This window comes from Giraffa tippelskirchi, chromosome 7 (genome assembly GCF_054371585.1).
Source record: "Giraffa tippelskirchi isolate mGirTip1 chromosome 7, T2T-mGirTip1v1.2.pri, whole genome shotgun sequence".
In the NCBI taxonomy this organism is placed as follows: domain Eukaryota; kingdom Metazoa; phylum Chordata; class Mammalia; order Artiodactyla; family Giraffidae; genus Giraffa; species Giraffa tippelskirchi.
The window spans coordinates 64,911,105-64,922,624 of record NC_137281.1 but is presented as its reverse complement, the minus strand read 5'-3'; the positions used below and the strand labels follow the sequence as shown (position 1 = coordinate 64,922,624).

Sequence of the window (11,520 nt, the reverse complement as noted above, 5' to 3'; positions counted from 1 at the left end):
CCACCCCCCAACAAAGCCTGGATTCAAGGCAAGCACGCCCTGTTCATCCCTCCCCCCGATCCTGAACACAATTTCATCTTTTCTTTCTGCATTCCTTCCTATATTCTTGGTGTCCCCAATCAATGACTCTCAGTGAAATGACTGAAGGAGTTTTTTTCGGACTCTCCACCTACTGTAAGACTCCATTGGAGAGTTCTCATTTGTATGTCATTTGAACTAGCCTTTGATAGCTGAAAGGACGGTGTACGTCCTTTCAAGATATCATGTGCCAAACGAAGCCCTTTTGGCAAATGCCATCATTATCTCCAGGCAGGCATTGCTGTTTGAAGGGTGACATCTCAGCCAGAAGGCAGAGGCTGAGCTCCTCTTGTTGCACCAGCTCCCAAAAGAAGCCAAGAAAGGGAGCTGGAACAACAAACCACCCCAACGCCCAGGAAAGCGTTCTTCACGACAGAAGGCTAGAAAATGACCCAACAACCTTGTGGCCCAGAACCCCTCTAAAAAATCACTGTTCCATAAAAAAGAGAAACACATGGGAAGTTCCAAGGAGAGGCAATGCCCATGGCCAGTGTACTTTAGAGACGGCCTGACCGCTCCGGGGAAGACACGCACCGACGGAACCCCTTGGGAAACAGCAGTGATAGTCCTCACCGTCGTAAGGGTTTCCTCTGGGGACAACCTGCCCTGGGCACCACATGAGGGAGCAGACCGGCTTCTCTTCCTCTGCCCCCACACCATTCACTCATGAAGGCAGCTCAGGTGTTCTCATGCCCTGCCTGCCTGCCTGCCTGCCTGGCTCATCCGTGAGCTGTGCCCACCTCCAGGGCAGGACTCCACCTTCTCCTCTCTGTGTACCGTGAATCTGCACACAGTGGGCTTTCAGAACCTTAGGAGACTTGAGCCATTCCCACTGGAGCCAGAACCCTCCCCAGGAAGGAAAACAGCTGTGGAGTCATTTTGGCCCCAGCACTGGTTCCCAAACCCTGGCGGCTCCTACAGCCTCTACGGTGTGAAGAGGGAGGTCCCTTTTGACAGAGCTTTCCGGCTGTCAGATCTAAGCTGTTGTTTCCCTGTCAGCTGTGTCTCTTCCGTTGCAGCCAGGTGGGCCACGCTGCTCCAAAGGAGCTCACAAGCTGAGTTGCAAGGGAGGTATTGAGAGGACAGGGATGGCTACAACGTGCTGCAAACTGAGTGAGGGTCCCCACAATCCTCAGCAAAGGTCTGTGGTGTGCAAGTGGGGAGTAGAGGGCCCCCAAGTTCCAAAGGAAGGGAGGTACTCGGGAGCTGAAGCCCTTGGCTGCTGTGGTAGCAGCTGCAGATGGCAGCTCGTCCACAGTGCACTTCGAATGAGGTCATATGAGCGGGACTCTGGAAATGGCTCCGAAATCCAGAGAAAGGGGTCAGGGTATGTGGGAATCCGGCGGGGGTGGGGGGTGGATGAAGGAAGGTGTCCTTCCCCTCTCCAGTGCAATTTGGTTTGGTGAGTCTCAAAGCTACCAGATGGCACTTCCCAAGTCAGGCCCCCGCAGGAATCAGGGTGGGCTGCGTGCCTCGGCCCCTGCCACAGGGACAAGCCACACCACTGGCCTCCCTGAGCTCAAATGGCCGGATCTGGGGGTTCTGTCTGGGTGCACACCTCCTTGCTGTGGCCAAGTTCCCCCCTTCTCTGAGCACCAGCTTCATCCTCTCGAAGGAGGACATCGATTGCTACCTTGGCACGTTACTCTCTTCATCCTGTGAAGACTCATTAGGCTTATCCTACAATTACTAGCTGGCCCGAAGAGATATCTCCTGAATCCAGATTAAGCTGGAGTCTCCCAGGCTCATCTGGCATGTCTTCCCTGAAGTCTGCCAAAACCCACACCCTTGCATTTCCAGGGACTCCCCTTAGCCAGCTGGGCAGAAAACCCAGCATGCTTCAAACAAGCTGACAGACAAGCGGGAGAGGACTCACGGGCAGACGGCCTCCCTCAGGTCTCGGGTGGAGCTCTGGGACCACAGCAGCAACGGGCCATCCCAGCCCCTGGGCTCAGCAGCGCCCTCATTCTCAGGCCGGCGGCTCTGCCCTGAGGGGAGCAGGAAGGTCACCAACTGCCGCAGGCGGACCTCAAGCCCCTCCCACTGCTGGAGCCTGACCTCCCCCGGCCCCACCCCTTCCCCTACCCCAGCAGGACGAGAGCTCGTCTTCCCCTGGCTTCCAACGTGAGGCCCGGCCCTGGGCCCCGATTGGGCACTGCCCCAGTCCGGAGCCAATCACAGTGGCCAGGGAGGTGGAACGCACCGATTGGCCAGGGCCAGGTCATGTGACCATGCTCCCCAGGAAACTCAAATATTACCAAGATTCCCTAACAAACCAATGAACAAAATTATCCAGTAAACGCAAACCGTACTTTTTAATGAGGCCAATGTCACAGAAAAAAAAAAAATGCTTCACAATGAACTGCTCAAGGAAGCTACTAAATAAACTTTCAGAAAAGTTAAGTCGTTTTTTTTTTTTTTTTTTAATAGGGTGACGGAGAGCTATACCTTTCCCATCTATGTGAATTTAGGTTTAAACTAGATTTCCCTTGGCTATTATATAAGACAAAAAACCCCACATCACCCCCTTTCACTACCCCCACCCCCAAAAAGTGTTTTAGTCTATTGAGTTTTTGTGTCCTCAGTTGTGTCTGATTCACGGCAACTCACGAACTCTACACAGCCAGGCTCTTCCGTCCATGGAATTCAGGGCAATTTTTTTCTGTCACAGTAAATGCCCACCCTGGGTGATCCAAAGGCAAGGGCTCAGAGGCTCCTGAGAGAATAACTCCTTTCAGCTGAGCACAGAGCTGGCTCCTCACTGGGATGCCTGTGGCCTGGGGCTCCCAGAGGGGACAGCAGCACTCGCCCCACCGTGTGGTCACTGCTGCAAGTGCAGGCTGCTCCTCACTCCCCCTTGACAGTGTCCCTGAGGGCAGAACAGTGTGAATCTACTCAAGGTGGAAATGCAAACTCCGATGCAACCAAACTTCCCACAACGTCTCCAAAACCACTCAGGAACAGGGAATTGGAAACTGCAGGGCATGACATGAATGGAGATGGAGACTTGACACCTTACACCGAGTTCACTTCCAGTTATCCCTAGACAAAGTTTCCATGAAAACTTGTCACAAATCTAGAAGAACAATGAGCAGAAACCGGACACGTGCTTTGAGTCTTCACACACAAAACTAAAAGGCAGTCCACAAAACAACCCAGAGAATACAGTGGACTTTGCAAAATCAAAGATATCTACCGTGGGAAAGACCTCATTAGAAAAGCAAAAGACAGGTCATACATCGCGAGACGAATGAGTGGAAACACAAAGCTTCTCAAGGACGGGTCTCCAAACAGACAAAGAACACCAACACAACAAGCCTGTGAAAACTAGGGAAAGGTCTGAAGGGACGCCAGACTGAGGAAGACACACACAGAGTATCCCGGATGATATCCAGCACTGAGGGCCTGAAGAAACAACAGTCTAGTTGCACTCCCTCAGGCCTGTGTGACCCTGGATGAGGCCTCTGTTTCCCGGTGGCTCTGAGAGATGGACAGGGAGGAAGGGGAAGAGAAATCACTTGCACTTCTAATACTCACAGCAAAGTCTTCCAATGAGAAGGGAATTATCACCCCCACTGACAATGCCATTCACTGAAGTGATACCCACGAGTCCATCTAACCCAGAAGGGAAGGAAGGACCTGTTCTCACAAAACGGCGAGAGATGGAAGAAAGAAGATCAAGCCCACACCAATCACTGGAAAGAGAAGCTGTGCTCAGGGCTTGAAAGAATTCCTATTGGGAAAATGATGTCACAGCCCCACAAGGCAATCCACAGCTTCGATGCTATTCCTCCCAAAATGCCAATGCATGTTCGCACCGAACAAAGAATTGCAAAAGGGGTTACGGAAACAGAAAAGAGCCTAAATTGTCAATACAATCCGACGAAAAAGCCCCGATACGGACGTCCAAGGTTGTGTGAAAGGAAATTAGACGACCAAACTAGGATCCTCAGGAGAGTATCGGAGAAGGCGATGGCGACCCACTCCAGTACTCTTGCCTGGAAAATGCCCTGGACGGAGGAGCCTGGTAGGCTGCAGGCCATGGGGTCGCACAGAGTCAGACACGACTGAAGTGACTTAGCCGCAGCGGCAGCAGCAGGACAGTATGCTATTGGGAATACAACAACACACACAGATCCAGATCGATGGAATAAAGTTGAGGGTCCAGAAACAAACCCCGGCATCCAAGGTCAACTCATCTCTGACACAGAAGGGGAGAATATCCAAATGGGAACAAGAAAGCCTCTTCAATCAATGTCCATGGGAAAACCAGACAGCTACATCTGAAGAACGCTATTGGTTTTGATCTCACACCACCTCAATATCGGGGAAAAACCTCACCCTAAAGACTGATGTCATGAGATAGCTAGAAAGAAGCGTAGGTCAAAGGCTCCTTAACATCAGAGTCTCCTTGCCATTTGCTGGGCGGAGGTAGAAATGGGTCTCTTCAAGTAAGGGAAAGAGGGAAACCAAGTACACCAATGGGTATCCATCCAATGGAACCTCTTCACAACAGAGAAGCTAAGCATTCACAAATGCAAAAGATAGGAAACGGAACATGAAAGACTCCTTGCAAGTGGTGTATCTGAGAAGGGGTTCATATGGAAAGAGACGAAGAATGCACAGCACTCAGATTCCAAGAAACACCACCACCACCCTTGACCCTTCCCCCATGACCAACTCCGACCTAAAGCCTTTCTCTCCCTCTAACCTATCCCTAAAACATAACCCTCATCTAATCATATACATGTGCATTCCTAGCATCCATCCATCCACACACGAGAGAGAAAGAGGAAGACACAGACTGAATCGAGAAAGGAAAAGAGAGGGACACAGCCAGAGAGAGACACGGAACCAAAGAGAGGAAAGGAGTCGATGGTCCAGACTTTTCATCAATCTGTCTCGAAGGTAGAAGCAATGACAGCGCCCATCCACCCCAGAAGGGGGAAACGGACGGAAGGTTTGGAGAGGAAAAGACAAGAACGCAGGGAGCCATTAGAAGCTCAGCCACCCGCAGAAGCCGAGCTGGGACACTTGAACAGAATCTCAATGGAAACAGAGGACCAGAAAGTTGGCTACTCTTTTCTATCAGAGAGGGAGACCTTCGAGACTTCCTTTCGGTCCTCCAACTTGCATGCGGGGTCTCCAAACAGTCAGGAGGGGGAGTGCCTTTTCCTGGGTACCACGGCGCATCCAGGCCTCGTTCTGCCCCATTCTGTGCTGTGTCAGCCCTGGATGGAGTCTTTCTTTCTGAAGTCTCAGCGCACAAGCTCCACGTGATATCAGCCCCAGGTGGAAAGGCATGGAGCTGCTCGTAGGCCGACAGACCTAGGAAACAGATGGGAGAATGACCCCCACTCTGCAGATGGAGAGACCGGGGAAACCCTGAGGGGCATATGCTTGTCCAGGGCCACACCACTTATGAGAAGAAGGAGCCTGGTCTGAGAGCAGCGGGGTCCTCGGAGCTCAGGCCCTGGCTGCACCCAGGCCTCCCCAGGGCTGTGGGCTGGGCTGTGTGGCTGTCACTGTGCCTGCACATGGCCTAAGGGGGGTGGTCGAGCAGTCAGAAACCCAGAGATTCCCTTGCGAAGTTTTGGGGAAGGGACCTCAGCACGAACCCCAGGAAATGATGTCACCTGCCGGCAACAGAACCCAACAGAACCCGCAACCCGGGTATCCAGGCCTCCAGAGCGGAGAGGAGCCCCCAGCCAGATCACTTGCTGCCAGGATGTTCTGCTGTTTGCCCCTGCCCAGAGGCCGGGGCCTCAGGAGAGCTCACAGGCAGTGTGCGTGGGCACCCTGTCGACGTTGGCTCAGGGCACCCCCGAGAGGCCTCTGGCCCTTTGCCCGGAGAAACAGAAAGGTAACACGGGGAGCCCCAGGCGGGGCCAGGCCACCTCTCCCATGCCACCCGGAAACACCGGGTCCTTTGCCTGTGTGTGTGGATGCGGGTTTCTCAGGGTGTGTCTCCCTCAAGGAAGCCCAGGCGGATGTGGGGTCAGAAGCCTGCGGACAAGTTGTGTCCACACCCCAGGGGAGAGCAGGCTGGGTGGGATGGGGAGAGTGCGGGCAGCGCCGGCCGCCCAGGCTGACCTCACACCCTCAGGTGGGTCTCTTTCCTCCCGGGTGGGGATCTGAGCAGACACACGTCTCTGACCCTTCTGGGAAGAGAAGTTCGAGCAGGCAGAAGCAGCGGCTCCACTGGCCAGGCCCAGCTCGGAAAACTCCCAGCACGGCTGGCTGACGGTCACTGTCGTTGCAGAGCTTCCCACGTGATGAGGCCGAGGACGGGGACACCCCGTCCACCTCCCGGAGGGAGGGGTCGGAGCACCACCCCCCCGCCCGTGAGGCCCAGTGCAGGCTCCAGGTGAGCGTGCCCACGGAGGCATCAGCCCCACCGGGGGCGAAGCGGAGGCGGGGAAGGCCTGCTGCCGAGACACCGCCCAGGATACACCCGGCGGCCCAGTCTGAGGCTGCCACGGAGCTCAGCACACCCGGCTCCGACCCAGAGTCCCGAGAACCCCGGCCTCTGAGGCAGCAGGAGGACCTGGAGCCCAGCACGCCAGAGCACAGAGGTGAGGACGCTGGGGCTGGTGCATGGGAGTGTGTGGGGAGGGGGTGCTGAGCTACACACGGACGAGTCCCCGAAAGATGCTGCTGGGCCTGCAGCAAGCGCTGGCCTCACACCCCCACCCCCATCTTGCACACTTCAGTCCCAAAAGACATCCGACCCTGGGTATTCTTTGGGAATCTCTTGGAAGCATTCTGTCCCGGGATACGCACATGCCAAGGCTGGCCTGTGGGCAAACTTTGCTTCTCCCCCAGCTCTAGCACTGGCCTCCAACTGGAACCAGGCTCTACTTCCCAGACCTGTCCCTACAGAGGTGGTGGCTCCAGGTGCAGGACCCAGGGATCCACCGAGGCCAGATGGAGAACCGAGACTTGTCCTCGCAGAGACACCAGGCCAGCTGGGTACTGGCCAGCACACCGGGCAGATCGGATCTCCGTGCCTGCAGGGCCCCCAGCCCCAGGCCCTGATGTCCCACCCCCTCAGCCAGAACCTCCACCTCCACGTGCACCTGTACCTGCTCGGGCTTTGGCAGGAGAACCCGAGGCAGAGGAGGAGTCACCGCCTCGGCAGGGAGAGCCTGCCCTGGCTCCCGCGCAACACCCAGACGCCGACGATGACTCACTCGCCCCTGCAGGAAGAACGAGCCCCCGCTCTGGGCAGAGACCCAGAGCCCTTGCCGGAAACACCACGTCCAGGGGAGCGGTCGGCTCTGCAGCCTCCATCCCTGTCTGCTCACCGTGGACGCCGGCAACTCGGTCTGCCCCCAGGGGACATGGAGTTCCTTTCCCCTGAACTGCTTTGCATTTGGTTTGTTTCCACCTTTCTGGTGATGTTTTATTTTGTGTATGGTTTCCTGTATTTCTCTTGGTTAAGTTGGGATTAGTAAACTTTTTCATCATTGTTGCAATTTGGGAACACTGTTGTGTAACTCTGGTGATACTGTGTTACCATCCCACTTTGTAGTTTCAGACCCGTTCGATCTTTATGCCCCACCCCCCAACAAAGCCTGGATTCAAGGCAAGCACGCCCTGTTCATCCCTCCCCCCGATCCTGAACACAATTTCATCTTTTCTTTCTGCATTCCTTCCTATATTCTTGGTGTCCCCAATCAATGACTCTCAGTGAAATGACTGAAGGAGTTTTTTTCGGACTCTCCACCTACTGTAAGACTCCATTGGAGAGTTCTCATTTGTATGTCATTTGAACTAGCCTTTGATAGCTGAAAGGACGGTGTACGTCCTTTCAAGATATCATGTGCCAAACGAAGCCCTTTTGGCAAATGCCATCATTATCTCCAGGCAGGCATTGCTGTTTGAAGGGTGACATCTCAGCCAGAAGGCAGAGGCTGAGCTCCTCTTGTTGCACCAGCTCCCAAAAGAAGCCAAGAAAGGGAGCTGGAACAACAAACCACCCCAACGCCCAGGAAAGCGTTCTTCACGACAGAAGGCTAGAAAATGACCCAACAACCTTGTGGCCCAGAACCCCTCTAAAAAATCACTGTTCCATAAAAAAGAGAAACACATGGGAAGTTCCAAGGAGAGGCAATGCCCATGGCCAGTGTACTTTAGAGACGGCCTGACCGCTCCGGGGAAGACACGCACCGACGGAACCCCTTGGGAAACAGCAGTGATAGTCCTCACCGTCGTAAGGGTTTCCTCTGGGGACAACCTGCCCTGGGCACCACATGAGGGAGCAGACCGGCTTCTCTTCCTCTGCCCCCACACCATTCACTCATGAAGGCAGCTCAGGTGTTCTCATGCCCTGCCTGCCTGCCTGCCTGCCTGGCTCATCCGTGAGCTGTGCCCACCTCCAGGGCAGGACTCCACCTTCTCCTCTCTGTGTACCGTGAATCTGCACACAGTGGGCTTTCAGAACCTTAGGAGACTTGAGCCATTCCCACTGGAGCCAGAACCCTCCCCAGGAAGGAAAACAGCTGTGGAGTCATTTTGGCCCCAGCACTGGTTCCCAAAACCTGGCGGCTCCTACAGCCTCTACGGTGTGAAGAGGGAGGTCCCTTTTGACAGAGCTTTCCGGCTGTCAGATCTAAGCTGTTGTTTCCCTGTCAGCTGTGTCTCTTCCGTTGCAGCCAGGTGGGCCACGCTGCTCCAAAGGAGCTCACAAGCTGAGTTGCAAGGGAGGTATTGAGAGGACAGGGATGGCTACAACGTGCTGCAAACTGAGTGAGGGTCCCCACAATCCTCAGCAAAGGTCTGTGGTGTGCAAGTGGGGAGTAGAGGGCCCCCAAGTTCCAAAGGAAGGGAGGTACTCGGGAGCTGAAGCCCTTGGCTGCTGTGGTAGCAGCTGCAGATGGCAGCTCGTCCACAGTGCACTTCGAATGAGGTCATATGAGCGGGACTCTGGAAATGGCTCCGAAATCCAGAGAAAGGGGTCAGGGTATGTGGGAATCCGGCGGGGGTGGGGGGTGGATGAAGGAAGGTGTCCTTCCCCTCTCCAGTGCAATTTGGTTTGGTGAGTCTCAAAGCTACCAGATGGCACTTCCCAAGTCAGGCCCCCGCAGGAATCAGGGTGGGCTGCGTGCCTCGGCCCCTGCCACAGGGACAAGCCACACCACTGGCCTCCCTGAGCTCAAATGGCCGGATCTGGGGGTTCTGTCTGGGTGCACACCTCCTTGCTGTGGCCAAGTTCCCCCCTTCTCTGAGCACCAGCTTCATCCTTTCGAAGGAGGACATCGATTGCTACCTTGGCACGTTACTCTCTTCATCCTGTGAAGACTCATTAGGCTTATCCTACAATTACTAGCTGGCCCGAAGAGATATCTCCTGAATCCAGATTAAGCTGGAGTCTCCCAGGCTCATCTGGCATGTCTTCCCTGAAGTCTGCCAAAACCCACACCCTTGCATTTCCAGGGACTCCCCTTAGCCAGCTGGGCAGAAAACCCAGCATGCTTCAAACAAGCTGACAGACAAGCGGGAGAGGACTCACGGGCAGACGGCCTCCCTCAGGTCTCGGGTGGAGCTCTGGGACCACAGCAGCAACGGGACATCCCAGCCCCTGGGCTCAGCAGCGCCCTCATTCTCAGGCCGGCGGCTCTGCCCTGAGGGGAGCAGGAAGGTCACCAACTGCCGCAGGCGGACCTCAAGCCCCTCCCACTGCTGGAGCCTGACCTCCCCCGGCCCCACCCCTTCCCCTACCCCAGCAGGACGAGAGCTCGTCTTCCCCTGGCTTCCAACGTGGGGCCCGGCCCTGGGCCCCGATTGGCACTGCCCCAGTCCGGAGCCAATCACAGTGGCCAGGGAGGTGGAACGCACCGATTGGCCAGGGCCAGGTCATGTGACCATGCTCCCCAGGAAACTCAAATATTACCAAGATTCCCTAACAAACCAATGAACAAAATTATCCAGTAAACGCAAACCGTACTTTTTAATGAGGCCAATGTCACAGAAAAAAAAAAAATGCTTCACAATGAACTGCTCAAGGAAGCTACTAAATAAACTTTCAGAAAAGTTAAGTCGTTTTTTTTTTTTTTTTTCATAGGGTGACGGAGAGCTATACCTTTCCCATCTATGTGAATTTAGGTTTAAACTAGATTTCCCTTGGCTATTATATAAGACAAAAAACCCCACATCACCCCCTTTCACTCCCCCCACCCCCAAAAAGTGTTTTAGTCTATTGAGTTTTTGTGTCCTCAGTTGTGTCTGATTCACGGCAACTCACAAACTCTACACAGCCAGGCTCTTCCGTCCATGGAATTCAGGGCAATTTTTTTCTGTCACAGTAAATGCCCACCCTGGGTGATCCAAAGGCAAGGGCTCAGAGGCTCCTGAGAGAATAACTCCTTTCAGCTGAGCACAGAGCTGGCTCCTCACTGGGATGCCTGTGGCCTGGGGCTCCCAGAGGGGACAGCAGCACTCGCCCCACCGTGTGGTCACTGGTGCAAGTGCAGGCTGCTCCTCACTCCCCCTTGACAGTGTCCCTGAGGGCAGAACAGTGTGAATCTACTCAAGGTGGAAATGCAAACTCCGATGCAACCAAACTTCCCACAAGGTCTCCAAAACCACTCAGGAACAGGGAATTGGAAACTGCAGGGCATGACATGAATGGAGATGGAGACTTGACACCTTACACCGAGTTCACTTCCAGTTATCCCTAGACAAAGTTCCCATGAAAACTTGTCACAAATCTAGAAGAACAATGAGCAGAAACCGGACACGTGCTTTGAGTCTTCACACACAAAACTAAAAGGCAGTCCACAAAACAACCCAGAGAATACAGTGGACTTTGCAAAATCAAAGATATCTACCGTGGGAAAGACCTCATTACAAAAGCAAAAGACAGGTCATACATCGCGAGACGAATGAGTGGAAACACAAAGCTTCTCAAGGACGTGTCTCCAAACAGACAAAGAACACCAACACAACAAGCCTGTGAAAACTAGGGAAAGGTCTGAAGGGACGCCAGACTGAGGAAGACACACACAGAGTATCCCGGATGATGTCCAGCACTGAGGGCCTGAAGAAACAACAGTCTAGTTGCACTCCCTCAGGCCTGTGTGACCCTGGATGAGGCCTCTGTTTCCCGGTGGCTCTGAGAGATGGACAGGGAGGAAGGGGAAGAGAAATCACTTGCACTTCTAATACTCACAGCAAAGTCTTCCAATGAGAAGGGAATTATCACCCCCACTGACAATGCCATTCACTGAAGTGATACCCACGAGTCCATCTAACCCAGAAGGGAAGGAAGGACCTGTTCTCACAAAACGGCGAGAGATGGAAGAAAGAAGATCAAGCCCACACCAATCACTGGAAAGAGAAGCTGTGCTCAGGGCTTGAAAGAATTCCTATTGGGAAAATGATGTCACAGCCCCACAAGGCAATCCACAGCTTCGATGCTATTCCTCCCAAAATGCCAAT

At 54.1% G+C, this 11,520-nt stretch overlaps 1 long non-coding RNA gene across 1 annotated transcript; it reads right to left on the bottom strand.

The window, feature by feature from the left end:
• Window positions 1-78: 78 nt before the first annotated feature.
• Window positions 79-9,704, bottom strand: LOC145514047 (uncharacterized). The gene is made up of 2 exons (XR_014059819.1): window positions 9,593-9,704; window positions 79-2,066 (listed from the first exon to the last, which is right to left on the bottom strand). It is a non-coding gene; the product is annotated as an uncharacterized LOC145514047 (long non-coding RNA).
• Window positions 9,705-11,520: the final 1,816 nt, after the last annotated feature.